This window comes from Prinia subflava, chromosome 9 (genome assembly GCF_021018805.1).
Source record: "Prinia subflava isolate CZ2003 ecotype Zambia chromosome 9, Cam_Psub_1.2, whole genome shotgun sequence".
Lineage (NCBI taxonomy): Eukaryota > Metazoa > Chordata > Aves > Passeriformes > Cisticolidae > Prinia > Prinia subflava.
Genome location: NC_086255.1, coordinates 11,858,564 through 11,883,862, shown reverse-complemented (window position 1 = coordinate 11,883,862; position 25,299 = coordinate 11,858,564). Strand labels below are relative to the sequence as shown.

Here is a 25,299-nt window from a genome sequence, read left to right as displayed (position 1 = left end):
TTGTCAGCCCACAGTTCTGCAGGCTGGGTCAGCATCTCCACTGCTGAAGGGTGTTCCCAGCTTTTCCCTCCTGTCCTAAGACAGTGTGCAGAGTAAGGAGGGCACTTTGTTCAGCAGCAGCCTCTCCTGTGAGGACACATCCTGTGGCCAAGGTAAGCTGCTGCCCACAAGAGCTCAGCTGGGAACTGCTCTGGGTGCTGCTGGATGGTGGGAGGACGTAGGAAGGACAGAAATCCCAGCTGTGTTGTGTCCCAACAGCAGGTGGACACGGCTCCAAAACCCAGAGTGCTGCTGCTCAGGTTTTTCAGCTCATAATTACAAATATATTTTCCTCTTACGACCATTTTACAAACAGTTCATAAGTCTGTGGCTTGCAAATTGCCCGGCTCTGGGTCAGATTGTTGCTTGCAATTTTAAAATGCCAGAAGTCACCTGATTAAATCAGGTTAGTGAGGTCCCAGGCCCCTCTCCCCTTCCCTCAGTAGCAGTCATTCTTTCCTTTACTCTACTGTTTAAATCTTTATTCTGCACAGCTCCTGCCCTTGCACAGAGTCTTCCATTTCACCCTCAAATGAAGAGTAATTTTCCTTCAGAGCAGCATTTGGAGAGCTTTGATTGGAAATTTGCCCTTGTTCCATCATTTTTCAAAAGCTTTGTGTTCCAACCTGCTCCCTGCTTCACGTTAAATAAAGCAATTTGGATAACAGTCTTACTGCAAGGCAGGAGCAGGGCCTGGCAGGGAATAGTTCAGCCTGGCTGACAAATTCCTGTAAGGATTGTGTGTAATCTGCAGGTACCAGTGTGCTGGAGAGGGAAGGAGGGAAGGATGGATGGATGGATGGATGGATGGATGGATGGATGGATGGATGGATGGATGGATGGATGGATGGATGGATGGATGGGAAATACAGGACAAGCAGAGGCAGTCCCTGCCATCCAGGGAAGAGCTTTGCCTGGGCAGCTGTGGAGGGAAAGACCTGCTCTGAGCTTTGCTAAGGAGCATCAGTGTGATGAGGCAGCAGTCCAAGGGAGCTGCAGATGTGGGGTGGGGTTTAATCCTTCCTGGGTCGAATAGGGAGGCCAAAACCTGGATTAATGTGCAGTGTGTCAGGCCGCACATGCAATGCCCTGGCAATACTATTTAGATGACAGCAAACACCCAGATTAGGTGCTGACAACTCCCCTAACAGGATCACACAGGAAATCTGGCCAGAAGAGCTGTCAGTGACTTTTCACAGCCAAAAACATGAGCAAGCCAGTGACACCTTCCACACTGAAGCCGTGCCGAGGGCCCTGGCACAGCCAAAGCTGGGGATGAGAAAGGTTTCTCTTTCCAAGTTGGCTCTTTAGCTTAGTGGAGCAGGAGCCAGGAGTGCCTGGTGATCTGCACAGCTTCCCAGGCTGCGGAGATGATCCAGTCTAGTACCAAATATTAAGGAGACAACTAGATAATCTTCAATCTCTTCCATATGCTTACAAATGTCTGGTCCAGGTGTGGTTCTGGAGTTGTTAGTATTGATGTCCAAGGCTGCAAGTCTGCTTCTTTCCCATTCCCTCATCAAGTCTTAGATGTAATGGTATTAAATACCAAAAAATTACTATCATACGACTGATGGAAAAAGATAGGGCTGTAACACCTAATAAGAAGCCAGGTGGAAAAGCTGTTTCTATCTGTTCATAGCAATATGTCACAGCTTTCCCACTGCTCTCTAGAGAAATTTCTGCTCTCTGGGACATGAGAGCCAAGAGAAAGTCAGCTTCACCAGGTGAGCATGACAAAAGGGTGAGGCAGAGCCTACCCCTGGAGAGAGCAGAACACACACCCCACCACATCCAAAATCCATGCAAACCAAATGCATTTTTCCAGCTCAGCTAGTGTTTTTTGCTGCACAATAAATGCATGTAAAGCACCATCTCCCCACGATGTGGCAGTAGCTGCCTGCAGAGCTGGTAACTCAGGGCCTTCCCGTATGCAACCCTTGTCATCAAGTGATGCTGTTTGTACTGGATGCTACAAGCTGTGCAGCAAATACGGCTTTGCTAGAGGGTTGGAGAGTTCTGCAAAAAACACCATGTGAAAACCTTAAAAATTTAAGTTATTGTCAGACATAGGGATAGTGAGCCATGGCTAGGTAGGACTGTACACATCTGCATATACATACACATGCACACACAAGAGCAAAATATTATTTCCTGCATCAAACAGCTCTTCACACATTATGGACTTTTGGCTAAGTTTTGTGTGAAAACCTGCCAGAAATCCCTTCCCTCTGGGGCAATGTTGAACACAGAGCATTTCATGGACAGGGGATGGATGTGTCTGTTAATGTCCCTGGCTGCCCTCTGAGGAAGTCTCTCTCCTGGCTTTCTGGGAAGGGAAGGACATGGAGCAGGTGAAACCCTGCCTGCCCTGCTGGGAGCTGTTTGTTGTACCAGCTACTGCTGGTGAGGGATGTCAGACTGAAGTGGCCTCTCCCAGGTGAAGCTCTTCGTAAAACAGATGCCAGCAATGGGAGGGAGACACGGGACACCAACCCAATTTCACAGCATTCTCATTGTAGTCTGCAAGAATGAAGGACAGGACACACAGGAAGAGCTTGTGCAAGCCTGGGCTAGGAAGCTGTTCCCTCCCTACTGGTGAGTCCTCCTGTTGACATGAAGGGTCCAATTCATTCCCTGACACCTGGGCTCCATGAATACAGCCTGTACAGAGTTAACCTTCATGCTGCTCTCCTCAGGAGTCCTCCCTGCAGAGACAGTCACAAGATCAGTCCTCTCCCTACCCTGCTCCTGGGGAACACATTGGCCCACCCACACCTCAGGCTGATGGGCTGTGCCATGTGTGGCCCTACACTGCTAGATCTGCTGGGAGACCAAATGAGGGATGTCGCCACTGACAAGAACTGTTGGATTGAGGGGACAACAAAAAAAGGCAATAGAAGAGACAAGGTGTTTATCAATGAGGGGTGCAAGAGCAGCAGGTGAGTCCCATTAGGAATCACAGCATTTACCTTCAAGCAGCAACAAATGTTCAAGACGTTGTTCAACAAATGTTACAGACATTGCATTCATGAGCCATTTTCAGCCAGCAAGGTTCAGAGGACAATCCACAGCTCCCTAAGCTCAGGGAGCAGTGACATGCAAGCAGCAACACCACTCCCTTGCCCAGGTGTCCCAGGTGCTGCCAGTCTTATGCTGACATTGCTCATACGTGCTTTACCCTGCTCTGTATTTAGAGCTAAGGAGGCTTTTGGGAATCCATCCCTAGATCAGTGACACAGGACTGTGCAATGAAGGGGCTGCTCTGCCTTTGGCAGAAACTTCCAGCCCAGCACAGTTCTCTTTCCAGCTCCATGTAACCTGTCCCTCAGGCAGGGGGCGAAGGGACAAGTGCTGGGCTTTCTCTCCCATCTCCTTCCACCTCACAGTGGAGACATGAATGAGGACTGAACTGGGTTGACACAAAATCTGAGTAGGGTCAGCCCTACGTGCTGGCCTCTGCTTTGAGGAGGAGAGCAGGGTCCTGCCCAAAAAGCTGCCACAAGCCAAAACCTGGCCAGTGTGCAGCGGCCAGAGCTCAGGCAGGAGACAGAGCTGCTCTCTGGCACACACAGCCTGGCAGCTGACATGTGGGCAAGGATCAGCTTTCCCCACACAGTACCTGCAGCAGTGGGAGCTGCTCAAATGCACCCGTGCTCCCTGGTGCTAGGTTGCCTCTCCCTCTCATGTGGCATTTCCCTCAGCGCTGCCAGGCTGTAAGCCCTCGCCTCTCTGGGACACACAAGTATCTGCAGGCAGGGCTGGGGGTCAGGGAGGCTCCCGTGCTGGGGGTGAGCTGCAGGGTGAGGGGTTCAGGAAGGTGGGATGGGCTCCTCTCAGCCCAGCAGGGCTGTTCTCTTGTGATAAGAACTGTCCCTCAGCTCAGCTCCGCTGCAGGAAGTTTGTTCCTGTCACCCCATTTCCCACCTCCCGCCCCTCTCTCTGCAGGTTGAGGAGGTCGCAGCCCTGGAATGTGCAGAGGAAGAAGGGACACAGGAGCAGGCTGCCTCTGCCCCCCTCTCCCTAGCTGGCCCCCAATGCCTGTGGCAGGACCCTGCAGCAATGTGCTTACACAGAGGAAAGAGCAGCTCTGGAGGTTTGGTTGCCTTCTGAGCACAAGCCTGGAGCAGGCTGTTTGTGGACAAACAAGCCATCTCCATTTTAAATCCTTTATTTATTCCATTCCGTTTCCCCACCCTTCTGCCAGAGAGTTTGTCCCTGGCACTGTGCTGGGCAGCACAAACAGCTGATTCAACATCCAGCAATAGAAGGGAAGAGGTGGGAGCCCTGGAGCTGCCTGTGCTTGACACAGGACTCTGCTGGCAAAAATTACTTCTCTCCGCTTCGAGAGCTTCTCTGCAAGCACATCTCCCCACAAAGTGGATCCTCTGCATCCCCTGACGCTCCCTCCTCTCCAAGCTGAAGAGCAACAAATTAACATTTCCATTCTTTCCCATATGGGTTACTGGGTTGAATGAGAGGAGGGAGAATGTTTCTCAGCTCTCAAGTCAGCATTTTGGAATGCCTCTGTTTCTGTGAGTCCTACACAGGCAGGTTCAAATCCCTCCTCCAGGTCAAAGCAGCAGAACCCCCAAGTGCAGCAGCACAAGCAGGAGGCACAGTGGTGCAAAGCTGAGTAACACAGTGCCCCACCTCGTACCTCCATAAAATACCTAGGGACTGATGTATCCCCAGGGTAGCTCAGCTGGTATCAACAGCATTATCACACATGGTGTCTGCCCAGTGACATTACACAATCCCTGTGAGGTTGCTCACTGTGCCAAACACCATGTCTGCCCTTGCAGCAAGAACCAAGAGTTTGTTGCAGGGAGAACTTCAGGTACTTGCTGCGTTTGGGAAGCCATTTGCAAGCCAGAATTATTACTTTCCTATTATTTTCTATTCTTATTTCCTCAATTCAACCAGCCAGGGCTGGGTGAAGCTGTTAGCATCACACAAGCCCACCACAACCAGCATGTTAGTGCTACCCATTACTTACATTTATCCTTCCCACGCTGCTGTTTGACCCAAGACATGTCAACAGCCTCAAGGTCAGAGAGAGAACAAGGCAACAGAAGAGATTTCTTCTGTAAATGACCTTGCACTGAATGTATTCATGTTCTACAGGTCATAGGAAAAACCTCTATCTGGAGAAAAATGGTTCTAAAGGTTCTGTGAGGTTCAAAAGATGCTGTCTTCCCTTGCCTTGCTTCTTTTAGGTGTCCAAAGACTATGATATCATTCAGTGTACCCATGCTTCTGAGAATCAAGGTCCACAGCATTAACACTTCCACACCCAAGTGGGTTGCAGTTGTGTGCTGTCACTCCTTCTCCCAGCACAAAGCATCCAGCATCAGAGACTTGACATAAGCAATTCCCTAAATGTGGTTGCAGTACCTACCTGAGGTTTTGCTCCTATCTCAGAAAAGCCAGAAGTAACCCACATTTTAATCCTCAGCCTGAAGCAACAGGGAAGAAAGAAAAAAAATATCCATTTTTGCAGCCAGGAGCACTCTCATTCCAGCTACAAGCATATATTTTCTCCACTTCTTTCTTTTTAACCAATTTTTCCAATGGTGCAATCTTTGAGCTGACACACAGTGGGTATCTGAGTTTTAGTCTTGATAAAAATCAAATAAATAAAAACCAGTAAGAGTAGCTTTTTCAGTGTCAAATTCAGCTCTCCAGAGGCAAAGGACCAACTCGGATTCCCAGTGCTTCCGGTCTTCCCCCTACTCTTCCCAGTCTCATCTCTGTCTCCCAATGCCTCTGTGAAGCCTCCACTGTTTCAGCATATCCCCCAGCAAAGAGCAATTATTGATGGTACATCAGCCCTAATGGCCAGCCCCAGTGGGGCCCTGCATGTCTGCTGCAGAAACACAAACTCATTTCTGCCCCAAACTCACAACTGGAACAGCCAGACAGGGCAGAGGAGGGGGAGCAGAAAGCCCAGACTGAAGAAGGGCAGTGTTGGCAAGCAGCGAGCCCCTGTCTTCCTTGGGTTAGTGGGGTTAGAGGTGGAAGTGAAGTGATGGAAGGACTGGAAGGACTGCCTGGAGCAGAAGGCAAACTGGCTCAGTGGAGGGAAGCTCAGAGCAGAACCGCAGGCTGTTTTCTCAAGGTCCAAAGGTCTTGGCTTGGCTGCTTTACAGCTGTTAGAGCTGGCTACAGTTTGCCTGGTTTTAGTGTGCAGTTTCTTCCCTCAGTCCAGTCAGGATGGAGGAGAGTAAGGAAGCAACAGGACCATGGCACGCTCCCCATGAGCTGCTGGGACTATGGCACCAGAGCTGCCCTGGGTCAGGCACCACTTTCACACCACTGTCCCTCAAACACAAGTCCTGCCCCTGTTCTCACCAGCTGGAGTCTGGCTGGCTCACTCTGGCTGTCTCATGTGTGATCTCCAGGATCACAGAGGAGCTGTAGGTTTGGAGGGACGGGTTTGGATCCTCTTTGCCATCTGTCTGAAGGAGCAATGCAGCCTTGACTCTTAGGCAGAGTCTGCAGGTCATTCCTCACTTACAGTGACCCAGGTATCTTTTGCCCTGCAATGCATCCACTGATTCCTATTCTTGCCCTGAGTCCCACTGGCAATCAGAGCAGACCTTGCCACAGGCAGCAGCAGCAGCACAGAAGAAATACATACTAAATCCAGTCCTTTTTATTAGTGTTTCAGAAAGGGGAGAAAGGCTACAAGAATCCTGTACTGAATCCAAGAAATTGCAACTCTCTGCTTCTTGTTTCTACCTCTGTAACCTTAGATCAAGTGGCATTAAGTTACCAACAGACCAGGGCTGAAGGTCCTTGCAACCTGCAAAGCCCAACCAAGAAACTCATCTCCAAATGCTGGTAATGGCTGGCCCAGCTCTAATGATCCCCTTGGAGGCTCTTCTGCCTCTCAGCTAACACGGTAATACTGCATTACATTTATTCAGACCATATGTAATACACACAAGAGCCCATAAAAGCTTAAACAGCACAATAAACATTTGGAAAAGCACAGTGACCAGATTTATGGGTTTGGATACCTGCCAGCATGACCCACCAGAATCAGATCCTTAAGTTTTTGTGTAAGTCCAAGACATACACACAACACAAACACAAATGTGCTGTTATCCTTGGACAAAAGATAAACAGCCCCCAAAGCCCATCCCCAGCACTGCAACATGACTGCCTTTCACTGCATCTGATTGGACTTCATTTAAATCAAAGCCATAAAGAAGGTCTTGGCGAGGAGAAATAAGTGTAACACGACAAAACTTCACCCCAGAGCACACTGTAAAACTGACAAAGAGGGAAAGACAAAAAGATTTAGACACTTAATTTCCACTGAAGGGGAGATGAGTCCTGCTGTAGAAAAAGAGCTGTGCTTTGCCAAGTTCCAAGATACTTTTGAACAAAGTTTCTTCCACAGGGGTGATGTGATACCTCCTGTGCCACCTACAGTTTGGAGGAGGGGGGTGATGCTCAGCAGAAGACGTGTGAAATGATGACAGATCCCAGGGCATGCAAAACATTTTTACCCAAGGAACTGCAAAAACCTTGAGCTTTGAGTCTAAATGACTTTGGGATAGTGGGAGAGCAAGGCATCAGCAGGATGCAGAAGTTTCTCTATTTACCAAGCCTAAGAACAGATGAAAGAGTTCCAGTTTCCTGGCTTCTTGGGCATTTTATGGCACTGGGTTTTTTACCTCTTTTACTTTTAATAATGTCTAAACACAATATTTTGAATACCTACAGCCCCTTCCAGTTCACAAAGATACTTCACAAGCAGGCTTTAGCACAGTCGTGAGCATCCAGTGCTCAAGACAGAAACCAGGAGTCCTGGCTCTATGTTTTGTGCCCTCATCCAGGGCAGAACGCCATCCCCAGACTTAAAGCAAAAGGAAAGAGATAAAAGAACAGCACAAGATGCTGCTTTTGAGAAACCTGCCTCATTTGTTATGATAAAGGAGAGCATTACAGATTAGCTGGCAATACATGGAAGGAGTTGCCCACCTCCCACGCATAATTTCCCACAAAATGTTTTTACAAGTTTAAGACGAGCTGCTACGTAAAGTTATACAAAAGAAAGACTAAAACTTGATGACAGATTTACTCACATAAGGCTCAGGACGTGACGATGCCCTCGCTGTTAAAGGACCAGCTCAGAAGCACTGCCCAGCTTTGCTCACAAAACTGCAGCAAAAGGCTGCTTGTGTTTATCTGCTGCTCTGGGAGGTGGGCTGTGCACTGAGAACAAAAGCCACATGCAAGGGCGCATTCTCTCACCCACTGGCACGGGCACACTCAGGGACAGCTTTGCTGAGGACAAGGCCTATCTGCAGCACCAGTGGCCACAGAGGACAGAGCAGGGGGGCTCTGGCTGGAACACTGCAGGGTGCCAGCTGCTAGGAAGGACACACATTTGTGAGCACAGAATTAGTGAGAAGGCACAGAGCAGTAAAGGGTCTTGTGGGAGGAAAAGATGTGTTGAAGCAAGGGCCACATTACCCAAGGCCAGCAAGGGCCACAAGGGTGTGGGTAAATGGAGTACATGCCAAGGGAATGTCTTAGTAGCTCCTGGGAGGGAGGATTGGCAATTAAAGGTCTGTGCAAGGTGGCTGTGCTCATGTTAGCCCACAACTTGCACAAGAGGAAGGGATGGGAACCACAGGACAGGCAGGGAGAGAACAAAGCCAGGGGAAGAGCAATGCACTGTTGACACATCCCTCTTCCACCCCCTTGGGAAAGAAAGCTCTGCTCAAGCTCCAAAGTACACGTCTGTCTGAGAGCTTGAACAGCCCCAGCTGAACCTCCTTGCACAAACAGGGTCTGCGGGTACCTCCAGCACAAGCTGCCATCAGCAAGGACTGCAGGAAGGGACACAAAGGACAAACAGTGGAGCAGGCAGCTGAAGTGGGAGCAGAGGACACCAAGGGACACCAAGGGCTGGTTCTGGACAAGGACTTGCAGATGGAATAAACTAGCCAAATGTCACAGTGAGCCAAGCCTGCAGCCTTACGCAGACTGATTGCAAACAAAGTGTAGACTCCTGAGCAATTTATCTCCTACAGCAGATTGTGCTCCCAGTTCTGACAGGGATTTTGCTGAGGAAGAAGAGGGAGACACAGGTAACCATCAGCCCTCCTGCCTTCCTCCACGCTCACACAATCCTTTCCAGAACTGCCAGGGGGCAGCTGGGCACAAACATGGGTTCTTTCTCCACATCACAGCTAAGCCCACCCTGCTCTCCATGAGCATATAAAGAAATGTGGACTGGTTGTTGTGTCACTTCTGCACAGGTATCTGCTGTCCATCTCAGAGGAGGGACTTCAGATCAGGCAATTCAACACACTTTGGGGAAGAAGACAACAGGGTGAGATGGATCTCGAGCTAAAGATTCCCCTTCACATGCTGATGAGCAGCATGTGTGAGTGTGAGTGTGTGGTTTTCTAGAGGACTGTGAGACCAGTGGTTGAAGCAGAGAGTTCAAGGGCTCCCTGAAGACTAGCCCCCCTGTAACCTAGAGCAAACTAGTTCAATGTTTCTTTAGCACATTTTCCTGAAATGTAGAATTGTGCAAAAATTGACACTGACGCTGACCCGCTCCTGTAGATCCTGAAGTTATGTATCAGCAAGTCAAACTGCTGGCATGCTAGGGGTGTTTGCAGAGGCAAATGGCAGAAATTATGCCAAGAGTCACAACATGAGGCTAAAATCCAGACCTTCTGGCTCCTGTTCTATCCTTGGTGACCTTTCAAAACCACTTTCATACGTTTGCTTCCCTGGTTCTAAAATAAAACCTGTATTTCACAGTCTAGCTGAGAGGGTTCATGTTTGGGCCATGCCTCGAGGTGTACAGTGAGATAAGTCTATAGAAGGGCAATGCAGTACTATTGCCATTGCTAATACTGGATGACTTACATGATGCTTTCTTTTCAGTATTATTATTAGGAACAATCCCTGGGAAGATTTTAGTTTCACTAAGAAAAGAAATAAGATAGATTATAGACAGCTAGGGACAAAAATAATCTGTTCCCATGTGGTTTGTGCTATTTAAAGGGGCATAATACCTATTTTTGAAAAGACCAGTTTCAGTAGACAAACAACTGACATCTGTCAGCATAAAGAAATTTGGAAAAATACACTTAATACCAGTTTCCAGAAGCTTTAACTGTGCATGAGATGACCCACAGTACAGCAGCAAGCGGGTGCAAGCATGCCCTGTGCCACAGAGCCCAGCCATCTTGACTGTCTGAACACAAGCAGGGAGTAGTTTTTCTAACCAATTTTTAGAGGAGAATCTTGGTTTCAAGCCAGGAGGTTGAAGGGTGAACACAGCAGCACAGGGCTTAGTGCATAGGGAGAGTATTTTGTGCCACGTTCCCACATTTCTGTTCGTTGTCCCAGCTATGGTCAGGTGGGAAAAAAAAGCGATGCTGTCTGCTCAGCTTGAATTCCAATTCCATATAATGGGCTGAGTTCTCTTCTGCTGAAGTATCTGGTGGTTGGACAGAAGCCACTAAGCTAACAACATCTGTGCCTTACAATGAACAACAGTTGGAGGCATCAAGAAACTGGCAGAGAGTGGGAATTTGCCCCAGACAGCATGAGATAAAGCAAGAAAGTTTTATTCCTCCTGAATTCCTTCTGCATTCTCCACAGCCATCTGCTGGGGAAAGCTGTCTGCTGGAACCCAGGGGTGCAAGGATGGGCTGAGGTGAGTGTGGCACTGGAGATGAAAATGTGAGCAGACTGAGCAGGGGGACACAGCTGTGAGTACACGGATTTCCCAAAATGGGAACCAGGGCAGGATCGCTTTTGGTTCGGACGTGTCCTGACCCTTATGCAACTGCTGTGAAGCATTGACCTTGTCCTGGTCTACAACCTGGAGACAATTCAGGTGCACAAAGTGGAAAATCCCTAGCCACAGACTCTAGAGTTAGTTTGTGTGCGGTTATATCTTTGTGTTTTTCTCTGGGATCAGCTAAAACTGCAGCAAAGGCATTGGTAAAGACAGAAGGACACATTCAATTAGTGCTGGTGCTGCCCATACAGTTCCTGTCACTAAAAACGAGTGGGAAATCAGTGAGAGATGTTTCAGACAGCATAAAGAGGGAGATGCTCAGCACATCATCCACTGCTGTCTCATTTATTCTGAACACTTAAAACAAAATGTTGGGGCAACTATAGAGAGAAAAGGATGAAGAAAAGTAAACTTGCTTTTCTTTTTCTATAATATTAATAGGCATATTATGTAATTTCCTTGGCTTACTGATCCAGCAACTCCAGTTGCAAGACAGGATGGGATTTCCTTGAGGTCATTCCCCCAAACTGTGTGAGTTGTTATTTTCCTGGCTCACCCACAAACAGAATGGTTTGCTCTTCTGAAATACTAATGTCCAACTGTTGAAATGTTTTGCCAATCAAAACATTGTGGCCTTACCCCGTTTTAATAATCTAAGGCATCAATCTCCCCTTTAGTATTTGTTTGATGTGTTCTGCACCCTGCTGAAATATCCCCTCCAGACCTCCCTGAGCTCAGGCTCTGATTGAAGAGAGATGCCATGCATCAGGCCTGCAGCTTTCTCTCTGAAATGTTTAGCAGGGGATGGTGGTAAAATGTATTTATTTTCATGTACTGAGGAAAGACCATATATTCCAGCCTCTTTTTTTTCCATCACTCAGAGATGGGCCTGAGGCCAAAACGGTGCTGCTAAGCTTGTTTTCTATTTAAAACCTTCATTTTTATTAATAACCCTTTACAGCCTACACACCAGCACTGCGGGAGTTGCATTTCCGTGTTATGTCATCGTGAACCGTTATGTATTTAATTCCTGTACCCACAAACCCATATGGACATCATTAAACACGTACCATACAGCATTAAAACTGTGTTCCATAAAGTGTGATTTAGGAAAAAAAAAAGAGCTATGAAGTGGGGATTTCTTTTTTTTTTTTTCCTAAGGTCATGGGAAAATGGAGAAGTAGGGGAGAGAGAAAAGGTTCAGCAGTGCTGCAGGTTGGCTCACTGCTCTCCACGCCTGCAGACTGAAAACCCAGCCTGCCTTATCCACCACACAAGATTAATTACCCAGGAACTCCAGGCTGGTGATGATGAATTTCTATTTGGCAGACCACAGAGACAACTTCTACAAAAATTACAGGTTACAAACCAGCAAAAAATCTGATTTTCTTTCTACCAAGTTAGTTTTCCATGACTTCTCCTTTTCTCCCTAAGAGTTGCCCTTAGCAAGGCAAAAGAGCTTTTTTCCCCCATATTGCTGAGGGTCAGTTATCAGGGGCCACTAACACAGATGAGGGTGGCACAGGGTTTGCTCCCAGCTTCTGTTCCAGCCCCAGACTGGCTCATCCTGGCTGTACTCTATGCAAACTAGTCCACCAATGAGGCAACTCGTGCTCCTCCTGTCACCCCTCTGTTATCTCATATGTGGTATGGGGGGTGAAAATATGTGGGGAAGGGAGAAAGTGATAGAAGAAATACATCAGAGAGCAAGTAAAACCAATGAACAGAGTACCAGTGGGACAAACAGAATTAAGTGTAGCAATGCTGGGGGAAACAGCACAGAACATATTGAGAAAGAAGAAAACAATATCCAAAGGATATAAGGATAAATGAAAAAAAACAAGCAACCAGAGACAGCTAAAAATTACACAAGAAAAGATATGTCAACATGAGGTAGAGAAACTGATGTGGTCAGGGATAAAGCAGTCAGGTGAGAAAGCAAAAAGAAAGCAAGAGATAAGAACAAAGCACAGCGTAAAAATGTCCTGTAAAAAAATTTGGGTACATATGTAGAGTAGGAGACAATAAACAAATTGCCTACCACACACACTAGACACCTTCCAATGACCTGGTCCATTATACTGGAATGAGACCTGCCAGGGTCTCATGGTTTGATGGATGAATTCCCTCTGATCACAGAGCAAGAGCTGGCTGAAGTGAACAGACTGCAGTGCAAATGGCATCTGACAGGATTTTACAGCCAAACAAAGGTGCTCCACATAGCCTTGTGCTTACTGCTTTCTCTCAGAGTGCTGCTTTCCCTTATGGAGACTGCATTGATGCTCCATCGATTTTACAGCTACACAATTAAAAGGCCCCCTCAAAGACACAGATGAAGATACATATCTAATTGCTTTCATCCCTTTATAGTTGGGTTTTGGCATTTTTTAAATGAAAAGGCTGTAAAAATAAATGTATAAAAAGAGCACCCAGGGCACACACAAATTATTTGCTATATCAAACCTCTAAATGATCAGGCCAGTTAAGCCTTTCTGCTGTTTTGTGATTTGTGTGTTTAGCAGTCTCTGAGAGTAGATGTTAACTACCCTCATCCCTTGAAAGCTGGTGATTTATTCCAGCTAAGTTATGTTTTCCCCACAGCCTGTGTGCACACACTCCATACCTGCCCATCTCCAGGCAAGAAAGAAGAACTAACATGATTTGCAGAGGGGTGGGGCTACTGATGAATGAACCTCCTTTGTATCCCAGCCCTCTCCAGGATTTTTCATTCCCATCAGACAAACATACACGTGCATATACACACACAAATAACTCTGGGCGCATGTGTGCTCCCGTTGAATTCAATACAGTCACTGTGTAGGAAACTACCCACGTGCATTCATGTCTGGGGGAGGAGGAGGCTGCTCTGGGGATGAGGCTGACAGCAAGTTTAATGTTATCTAGCTACACTGCTCTCAAGGTGAAATGTTTTTGACATGTGTCTCTGTTGTTCTGTGTCCTACTTCATTCAAAATCAGGAATTTACTTTGATGTTTTGAAAATAAATCCGTAAAAGAAGAAACAGACGTGACTGGCAAAACTTTTTCAGGAAACTTGCAAAGGACCATTAGAGCCCTAAGCTGTTAAATGGGTTTATTTTTGTCTATTTTGGGTAAGTCCTGTCTTAAACTGCTCCTCACATATTCTGCTTACACGGTTTCATGGCATGTGAGTATATCTGAGCTGAGTGACTCTGAAGTGGAGATGAGACTGGAGATTTTCTGAGCATACATTAGGATAGACAAAATCATGTCAGAAAGCAATGTTTGTTTGTTAAAGCCCAAAATTTTCTGTTTGCTGATATTAATTCAATCTTCTCTCAAACACTGCTTATCCTGCCAGAGATCAGGATGTATTGGGCAATAAAAAAAGGGCTCAGTAGTTTATATGCTTGTCCACAAAAAAATTACATATAAACTACTTGTCAAGAATCTGCAAGGACAAAATTTTCTGATTTATGAGGATGCTGAATGATTGAGCCAAGGCTGTATTTAAAAAAAAATCCTCAAGAGAAAGCAGGCAAAAAAGGACGAAAAAAGAGTACTAATTATATAAATCACTGGAGACCAGCCTTCCACAAGAAGAGGGGGAAAGGGACTGCTCTTATGATGCCTATTTCATCCTTTGCCTAACAATCCAAAAGCACATAACTTTCAAAGAACTGCATTTTTTTCACAGGCTGGAAGCACCACAAAGCATCCTTCATCAGCCTGGCCTTTTGGCTGTTCTCCTTCTCCAAATGCAAATGCTACATCTGGAAAAAGCAGTAATCCTCTCTCCTGCCTGAAAGCCTCCTTTTATCTCCATTCTCCTCAGAACTCCTACTTCTTGCAACTGCTCACTCTGACATACTACTTTATTGAAGGGATTCAAGGCTTTCTGCTCATCTGCTGAACGTCTGCCTCGTATTAAAACCCCGGCTCACCTTTGGAGCTCTCTCACTCGGGTCACCCTGCCCTCCCTCAACCAAGCATCTGTAACACAACCCCGTCCCGAACACTCAGATGAGCATGAGCACGACAACAATGAACATTAACAGAAGCTTATTTATCAGGGCTGGCAAGAACAGCATCTCATTAGCTGGGATGGCCTGTGCAGCTCTGCCACGGGGGCTCCTGCCCCCCCAGGGGATGACACTGCTGCATCAGGAGCATTAGTAACGCCCTCAGTCCCACAGAGCCCTGCTTTGTGCATTGAGATGACAGCAGACAATAGAAGAGCTTTCCACTGACCTCTCCCTGCAAGAGTTTCCAGCTGTTTGCAGCGTTTCTGCGGTACCCTGGCCCTTAGCTGCACTGCAGAGTGATGTGTGGAGGTGAGGGAACCAAGCCAGACCCAGCGGGATGCCTCAGCACCCAGGTCACCAGCTGCGGGGACTGCAGAGGTTGTGTGCAAGCTGAAGAACCTCGTCATGGGGACTACGGGAAGGGCTCAGTTCTCTTACTCATACGCCACCCAAATTTAGGAGCTGTGTTGCTAAATGTCCTGTCTTGTAGGAAGAAATGTGGCACTGGCAAGATATACCAGTTCCCACTACAAGAAAAAGCTGCCCCAGTTCCTACTCATTTTGCATTTGCCCTTGTTTTCAGGGGTTGATGACAGCCTTACACCCCACCTTCTGCTCCTGTGTTCTGAACAGCTGAACTAACTCTCCTCTCTCGGGGTGAAAATTCACTGCTGCCCATGTCACAGTGCTGTGGCTGGGCTTTTTCACAGCAAAGCCCTTCCTGCTCCTCTTTTACTTCCCAAATATTCTCAATGCCCCAACCAAGGGTTGCACCAGGGCTTAAACTTTCATGCATTCATGAGGTTTTTTTCTGCTTGCCAGATGCTGGCACAGAAGGAAGGGATCGTGCACATGGCTGATGCTCTCCCAGAGCTGCCTGCTGGAAGAGTTAAGGAATTATGTAGAAGCACAGGACTGCCAGAGGCAGATCAAGCCCCAGCCCAGAGACCTGGGCACCACTGCAGAAGGGGTCACCTGCAAAGCTGTCTGCCAGATGTCTCTGTACATGTTTGTTCACTCCACGGCCATCCTGCTGCTCAGGAGGGCAAATGAAAACTATTTGATTTCAGGGATTTGGGACCACATTTCAACAGGAACTGAGAGGTTAATTTTTGGTTAAATGTTTTCATGAAAAGAAAGCTCCTCTTTTAGTCATATTTAGAGGATAATCCACACCTCCACAAAACAGTGCGTTTTGAAATAAGATTAATTTAATTTTAGCATCCTCAAGAACTATGCAGCTTCCCTAGCAAGACAGGACGATGTTGGTGAGGTTTTAATTTCAGGAAAAGGACCATCAATCTGTCCAATGGGGAGCAGCAGAGACAGCAGCATTGCTAATTCACTAGTGCCCCAGGAGAGCTTCAGGCCTCTGATGAACACTGTCTCTGGCATGAGTCACTCACACTTCACTCCAGGCATGCCAGGACGGGAAAGGAAAAGGTTTATCTTTTAGATATTGTGCTCCAGCTGTTCTAATCCTACAGCTGTTGCCACGGCTGACTTCTCATAAAGCAAAATAGACTTTTTTGGTCCCCAACATTCAACACTTTCTTCTTCTTTTATATTTTCAAGAACTAGATATCTCAGGTTACTGGTGATTTTTTGTGATGGTTCCCAAACGAGCCTGAACTGCTCTGATTTTTTCAAACCCACAAGACTGTAATTGAAAGCAAATGTAATCAGACATATACAATGTTCTGAGGTTCACCACAGTGCACTGTAGTCAGCATTACTGGAGTGGCTATTAAAACTCCTTGGAGCTGGGAAGCAAATACAGCTTGCAAGAATCCAGCAAATAACCAGCATTTATTAGATTATACTAAAGTATTGCAAAGCCACAGTCAATCCTCTATTCACTATATATCCAAGGTCTGTTTAAATGAACATCTTCCTGAGCTTAGGCCAATTGTTTTAAGAGAGGAACAAGGAAACAAGGAAAGAATTCTACTCCTAACACAGCAAATTCTGCAATCCTTACATCAGTGTCAATCTCAAATTGTCCATTACTGTCAGCAGAGTCATTCCAATCAAATTCTGGCATAACTGGAAAAAGAAAGAGGGCCAAAAACAAAGGGTCTCTTTGAACCCAGACACACAGCTCTAACTGGAGATAAGCAGCAGCAAATCCCTTCCATAAAACTCCAAAACAAATGCAAGCATTAAAACAGGGGGTGGTGCTGTGATGGGGGGGTTGGTTAATTGAATTCCCACTGCCTCTTCAGTCTGCACTTAAAAGCAGGTCTAGGGTTATCTGTGAAATTTCAATTAAATCAAAAGCTTTGATAACATGATAAGTCATTCCTGAGTTTGGAGTCAAAACACGTTGTTATTTGATCCTCTGCTTGTGTTTCTGGGAACAGCATGCATGAAAGACAGTCAGCAGCAGACCAGTCAGGAAGATGGAAAGGGTGGAAATGAATCTACTAATAGATCACTGTCTCTCCTTCAGCCAGGGCCACTTGAGTCTGGTGGTTTTTTTACATATACAGAGTCCTAAAGCCACCCCATTTCTCAAGAGACAGAAGACAGAGCAAAAGAGATCACCTCAGATACGTGCAGCACTCCAGGGGATGGCTCCCTGCTGCCACAAAAGTTGGGTTTTTTTCCCAGGCTTGCTATAAACAAGATTTTTGCCTGCAATAGCATTGGGAGCTGAATGCAAGTCTCTGGGACAGACACAAAACACCGAGCCCTGTGTATGTAATGGAATAGATTTCTACACAAACTCTTTGGTGGCCGAGATGAACAGGTAAAGACAGGTACACTGAAAAATAAAAATATGATTCAACCAAGCCACAACCCAAGCCTAGTTCTCATCTCAACAAAATACAGGAGAGGCAGCAGCTCTCCAGAGACATGACTTGCTTTATCTGTTGTTCAGCACCCTTTGGTTGCTAAGGCTTCCTCCTCTCTCTTCAGAGGCAACTGCTGGATGCACAGGGCAGTGCCAGAGACTCTCAAAGTCGTTTTTACTGAGGAACATCACCTCTACCTATCAGTATTTAGACAGCAATGCTGCACTTTAAATGTATGTGAGATTTCAACTCCACCTGGCCTGTGGTGGTCAACAGCATTAAATACACTGTAAGCAATGCCTTCCCTTGTCACATGTTTTACAGCCTAATAAAGCCCTATCAAATGTAATATGATGCCTTATTTTGCCCCAAACAGTTCAAAATCACACACAGGGTCACACTAGGCTTGTGCACATGAGAAAAACACTTCTTTTATAACCAGTGAGGCTGCTGATCCTCAATAGTACTGAAAACAAAGGGACTCTCCAGACAAGCAATGTCAAAACTACCCAGCAATCAACAACAGGAAGAGCAGACCACTGAAAAATCCCAACTGACCCCACGCACCACTGGGGGATAACTTATCACCCTGGCAGCAAACACCCCATTGAGCATGTCTGTCCCTAGTGCCCTCCTCTTCAGAGTGGCAGATCTCCATTAAACAATAGTGTGACCATATTATAGACACAGCAATGACAGGCTGTGTTCTTCTCTTTGATAGAATTCTTGCTTTCCAGAGACGTGACACACAGAGGACAAGACAGGCTATACTCTGTCATGTTAGTGAACAGAAAACTCCACCCCAGCTCCTCCTGCCTGGCAGGTGATGAGTCAATGGTGACAGTGTGCAATTAACCTGCCAGCAGGGGCTCACCAGAGCAAGAAACTCAGATAAGAAAAGGAAGTCCCCATCCCTCGTCCTCTCCTCAGTTCCAGCCTTATCCACAAAGAACATCAGGACCAGACACTTCTCTTCCATATGGAGATAAAGATCTCTTTTGTGTCTATCAGCACGGGCAATTCCACCCTGTGTGCTGCAAACCAAGCATCACCTGCCTTTAAACTCCAGAAGATCCCATGGCTTTGAGCCAAACCTCTCTAGAAGTGCATGCTCAAGGATAACTGGTACCTCAAATCCTTCACAACAAGCCTGATAATCTCTGAATCCAGTTGTTTTGGTTCTGAGCCAATCCTGCCTCATTAGGCCAGGTTTCCCCCACTGCCATAAACTAATAAATTTACTGTTTTGCATCTAGGAGCACCAGGACAAGATTTCCTGGCAGATTTTGGAAGTAATGTTTTTTCCAACACTTGAGTGATGGTGTTTTAAAACATTATTTTTGTAACTGGTCATTTCTAAAATTGTATTATGGAAAGAATGGGGTTTCCTTACCAGAATCAAATCCTCTTAGCAAATCTCTGAAACCAAAACTCTGCAATCATTCTGCAGGTAGAGCCAGGAGATGCAAGAGGCCTTCATAACATCACAAAATAAATCAGTATTTATTATAAATAAATATAAATCTGCTCTTTACTGAGACAGTAAGGAGCAGATTTCCCAGTGCCCTGCATTAATCCCTCAGCTTCTCCAGAAAGAAGAAATTTTATGGTTTAAATTAAACAGCAAGCAAATTATTACTTTGCAGTCTACAAAATAGGCATTGGCAAATTATCAGCAGTGATTGTTCCTTTAGTATATGAGAGAAATTACTGGACAGGAAAAAAAGCTCTTGAGCCAACAGGTTTGGCATTTAGTTTTTCTAAAGGCAACGTCTCTCTATTTCAAACACCTCTCAATCACTGCTCTTCTATGGTGAAAGAAAAAGAAATTGTTTTTAATTTGTGCTCATAAACAGTGAACTTTAACTAGCACTGACACTCTCTTGTGTTCCACCCAGCAAGGCAGTGTCCAGTGCCACTGCTGAAGCTGCTGGGTGTTGGCAGAGCTCTAATCTCATTCGCATACTGACGAATTCTGAGTAAGTCTGTTTGTTCTTAATCCATCCTGTGCACATGACAGCATCCCACTTTTAAACCCTGCAGCCTGCTTATAACCAATCCAGGCAAAAGCTATTTCTGTACACTTGGCTGCCAGTACCAAGTGTCAGTACATTAAACTGTCTTTGCTCCTCTCAGCTCTGTGTCCTTTCACAGTCAGGCCTAAAAGCATGAGCCAACCCAAATGTGATACCCAAGGCAAGGGATAAAAGCTCATGCTGCTCCAACTGCCATTTTTCTACAGTTTTTTTTCTGGCTGCTGAATCTATTTCATTTAGCATGCTTTCTATTTTCCCCCAGGTTTATTGTTTGATATTTATCTACATGTAATTTCTTTTTTCATTTTCTGAAAGAGCAGCAAAAAAGATTCCAATCTTTTCTCAGGAAGGCTGAGAGCTACTTGCTTGTATCACTAATGCTGCAGCCAGTAGCAAATTTCAATACCCTCCATTTGATACTCCAGTCCAAATCAGTTTACATGCTGCAAACAAAAGGGAAAGTCCCCTGTGAAACTAAAGAAGAGAACGAGTAATGAATCTGTTATTTCCTTTTTTCCATTGCTGCACTGGCTTAGTTTATTTAAGATAACGATCTCCAAGCCAGACCTTCCAGAGATCAGGAGCACTGCTGGAAGGCAAAGCTCACAGGGGAACTGCAGCCCCACCTGAGAGTAGCCCTGTCCCACAGACTGAGCTCCTGCTCCCCGGGGCACAGGGGACAACTGGGCATCAGCCACACCTGCCTGCTGCAGCCCTGGCCTGCCCGACCTCTCAGCCATGGCCTGTGACAGTCCCACGCTGTGAGCAGGACTCTGCAAAGCACTTCTGAGATCTAAAAGCTGAAGAAACATTTTTTCCACAAATTTAGGTGCTGAGGCCAAATATTACTAATAAATACAGCCCTAAACCAAGTACACTTCAGGAAATAGACTACACTGAGATGCTCGAAGAGCTGTGGTACCTAATTCCCAGTGAAATCAGTGAAGCTGTGTGAAATTAGGAGTATTGCATCCTTGGCTACCTAAACCTTGGTGAATAAATAATTCTTTGAGAATATTAAATTTTTCTTCTCCTCAAGACAGTGGGTTTTAACTGCCTTATCCTGTCACAATCTTTAATCAGAACTTTTCCCACTCTGTGTTTCATAATTTACTTCCCAGGTGAAAAAAAATCAAAGAAAAAGAAATCTTCTATCTCTTTTCTGATTTTGCATTTCTTAGGGAAATTTATTTCCATTCTGCCTCTCTCAAGTGGAACAGATTTCCCAAATAAAATGTGTGCACTGAGCAGTCACAGTAACAGTGCCAAGTTTGGACTGTAACACCAACTGTCATCAACTGGTGCTGACCACATTCCTAAATGATGTGGAAATTATCTGTCCTGTAAGTCCTGTAAGAAACAGCAATCACAAAAAGAGAACACCAGCTTTCCTCATAGCACGTCTGCTCAGAGACTCATCTATCCAATGTATTGTGAAACACAATTCAAAAGCAATTAAAATATAAGTGAAATACAAGCAATGAAATATAAGGGATGAAATGTAAGAGAAAATATTTTCATAAAATCAAATAAATACAGTTATTTCACACATGAAAAATTTTCCTGCTCTACCAATAGAAAATTGAATTGTTATTACAGAGCAGATCTGGGAAACAGAAATAATTGTATATAGACACAGTCATGCTTATGGATAGAAAGTAGTGTATTAGGGAGCTGTGCTTTGTCACCAATACACTCATAAACTAAAGCAGCATCCTTAACATGGTCACTCCATTACCCTGGCTATTTCTATTCAGTATCCTTATCAGGAATTTGTAATACATGAAGAATAAGAGGAGAATCCAGCTTCAATTTAACAGTAGCTGCCTGTCATCAGAGCATACGAGTGCTACACCAATATTTATTTGACAGAGATATGATCAAGGCTACAGATCACAACAGAGCGTTTCTGTTCTTTAGTAAAGGCACCTTAGCATTAACTCCATTTTCTGCACGAACCCTCATAATATGTCATATACCTATTAAGTCCCCTAGCTTTTCTGGATTTGCATACTGTTTGAAAATTGCTTTATGATTCTTACAGGAAATTATTCTCAGATATTGAACACTGCTTTAAATTCAGCTTTAAATATTATTAGTGGTGGTTTAAACACAAATCTTGTTTGAGCCTGCATGCATTTCTGTAGTGGGAAGTATTGGAATTGAATTGAGTCTTTGGCTCTTGATCTGCTCTTTAGACTGGATCTAGACACAAAGAAAAAACAAACTTTCACAAGAGTGGTCTGGCTGCGATATTTTGAAACTTGCTGCAAAAAAGCCCTAAAACCAGTAAACCATATGCAATGTCTAATTGATTAATCCCACTTTTTGGGTATTTCTGTTATTTCTAGTAAAGTAGAATCATTAAAAAAAATGGTTTCTGAGATTTTGTTTGTTGACTGTGAGCCCTGGCCTGACCTCAGCCTTGAATTTAAATCCCCAGCAGAAATCTGAAATTAATCTATCTCTGCCTAAGTTATCAGTAATTATAATTATTAACAGAAGTATCCAGTAAATGAATGGCTTTCAGTGACATGTTGTTTACTTAGAACAATGGATAAATAAGAACACACTTCCTTTCTTTCCTCACAGTGTCTTTTCCCATGGCATCCAGGACCTGGCCCTTACGTGGGGGCCCAGCCACGTGCCTACAGACACAGGTCTTTGCCCGAACACTAAAATGTCATATATTGGAAACATAAGCAGTTGAAAACTGCTCCTCCTGTACCAGGGCCGATAGTTTGAAGCTTGCTTTCCCTGTGGCTAATCCAGGGGATGGAGCGAGAGCAGTGGACACAGCTGCCCCAGAACACTGTCACTGCAGCTCCCAACCCTGCCTGGCATATCACTGCTGCCATGGCCCACCAGCTGCCCTGCAAAGCCATGCTTTCACCACGTGAAACAGCCTGAGAACCCTCCCAGACCATTCCACACAGGAATTTGGTGTCCTCCTATGGTCTCTGCCATGCCACATGAAGGAAACCTGCTGCTGGGAGCTATCTCCACCAGCAGAAGCAGGCTCAGAGGAGAATGTCAGCCAGTACAAACGCTGAGATTTCTTGAGACATCTCTCCAGCTCTCTGCCTGTGAGCTGCTGTACCCAGAAGAGATTTAATGGGCTGGAAGAAAAACCTTCTGCCTATTGTCACAGGACTCGAAAGCCTGGACCATCACCAAAACAGGAAACAGAAAACCTAAGCTGTGAATCCAACCGAACAAATTGGCGGGATTATTAGAGCACTGGGAAAGGCCAGCTTTTATTGCAGCTGGGTTGTGAGCTGCTCAGCACTGAGGGCAGTCAGAGCACGGCTGCAGTAGGAAATTACCCAGTAGGGAGCAGCCAGAGAGCCAAACACGGCATAACCCGGACAGGACTGCACAGAGGAGCAGCGAGGAGGCAAGGGCAGGGCAGCTGGAGGGCTGGGAGGAACAAACCAGCAACACATTTGTAAAAGTGCCTAAGGAACTACAGGGGAATTCTGGTGTTTTTCAGGACAATAGGAGCAGAAGTGAAGAGCTCAGTTTTGCTGCTGAATTAATGCAGCACCACATAGATTACTGCACCGTTGCAAGCCATGGCTCAGCAATCAAAGGCATGGTTACCTCTCTGCACATCCCAGCTGCAAGGTAAACTAGATATTTTTGTGTCTCCTCCCTAGAAGTTTAGGCTTCCATGTATTTCTGTCTGGAAGCACATGCTTAGTCACTGACATGCAGCAACTCAATGGACTCTCTGGGCTCAACAACCCAAATGCCCATGGGATTAAGGTTACACTCCAGAAAATTAGTTAGTTAATTAAACCCTAGGTCAGGCTTTGTCTTATGAGGCCAAGCTGCTGCAGAAAAAATGAGCAGGTCAACGTGAAACTAAAGATCATCTCATTGTGTACGAGGAGGAGACACGGAGGCAGCACAAGCAATCCTGCTTGCTGCCCCTTGGTGGCTGAGTCACTTGCTGATTGTTCCTTAACCCAGCAAGCTGAATGCCGTGTCTATGCAGACAGATCAACATACAAACCACCTCTGTGCTGAGGGCTAAAAGAAGCAGCTGAAGAAATAGATAAAATAATTAGGAAAGTCTAGATGATGCCTCCAGGCTACAGCCCTACCTCCAGTGAGAGGAATGATGAACCATGAGGCCCAGGGAAGACTGAATTCACAGGGCTTGGGCACCACTGGCTCACTGTTTCTGGAGGGGCTTGGCAGAGTAACAAAACAAGGGAACAAATTGGGATTTCTCTGGAATCATGCTCCTTCCTGCAGTGCCTGCTGAGGTTGAGAATCACCCTGGAGGTGTCCTTCCCCTGGACCCTACACAGTGGTCCAGTGAGCCTCAGATCTGCTCCCTTCCCCCTCAGTTCACAGAAGAAAAACACTAAGATGTTTCCGTTGGCTTTTACATCATCTTTTTGTAGAGACTAATCTTCAGTTTCAACAATACATCTTTTGTGAAGCACTCTCAGCAGAAACCTTAGACACCTTCCCTAAGATCTGTTTGCTTACAGAAGATGAGGTAGGATTTGTTTAAACCCAGCTAGATTAATGTCTTGCAGACATTAGTGAAGTGAGATTTAATCAGGTTATTGCTCTACATTTTCCAGGGAAATAAATCACACTTATTACTAGGTTGGAATAGGATGCAAGGCTTGGGCTGAGAACATTTAGTCTTTTTTGTTTTTCCAGAGGGGAGTGAAGGGATAACTTGAAAATTCCTGCAAGGCTGTCGAACAGGCCCTCTATGACTCTGAGCAGGGACAAGCACTCAAGCTGCAATGGTCAGTGTATGTCTGGGGTGGGCCTGGGTCCCAGTCTCCTGCCTTGCAGAGGTGCTGTAGGGTCTGCATCAGCACAGAAAGCAGACAGGAGTTTTCAGGCAGACTCAACATCCATTTGAGATCCTCCATGTGAACTCTTCCATAACTCTTGGGACCTAACTTCTCTTCTGGGTGTCTGTTTCTGCCTGGCACACGGGGATGTGTCTTTGCTTTGCATCACAAATGGGGTGTTGTGGGATCAAGCAACCTTTGCAAACCTACTTGCAGACCCTAAATGGAAACTGTGCTAGTCAGCATGTCTCAGAGCCTGACAGGTTGATTTTGTTGCAATGTCTTCTAAATTTGCAATATGTGTTTAACAATGAACAAGCAACTATATTTATTCTCACCAAGCATTTTCCTAAAACAAGGCTAGATAGGAAATAAAAAAGCAGCTCTTTATCCAGACTTATGATTTAAAACTTCTCTTTCCTTCATTCATGAAACAAAAAAAAGACTTTGCTCTCAGCAATGCTAGCAGTGGTTTTTTTTTAGTACACATGTTAATACATCTCCTTGTACAAACCCATGCATGTGCAAGAAACAAAGTCAGGGAAATCAAGTTGCAAAAGTCCTCCTCTCTTTTTCACCAGCATAGGAGCAGACAGCTGAAGCCAATACAAATCTTTCCAATAACTACAAGTTTGCATATGCTGAGATGCCCAAAGCCCATAAGCTTTGCATCCATTCCCCCTTATCCAGTGGGTTGTGCAAATTACGGTAACACTGCCTGCAATCGAGTTTCAAATCAAGCAACAAAGCAGCACAAAACACAATGGGACCAAGTCACAATCTTATTGCAGAGTACAATCAAATATAT

At 45.6% G+C, this 25,299-nt stretch overlaps 1 protein-coding gene across 3 annotated transcripts in view; it reads right to left on the bottom strand.

Moving 5' to 3' along the window:
- Positions 1-25,299, bottom strand: part of SH3PXD2A (SH3 and PX domains 2A) — a 259,186-nt gene that overhangs the window by 114,012 nt on the left and 119,875 nt on the right. The gene's annotated exons all lie outside the window — the stretch shown is intronic.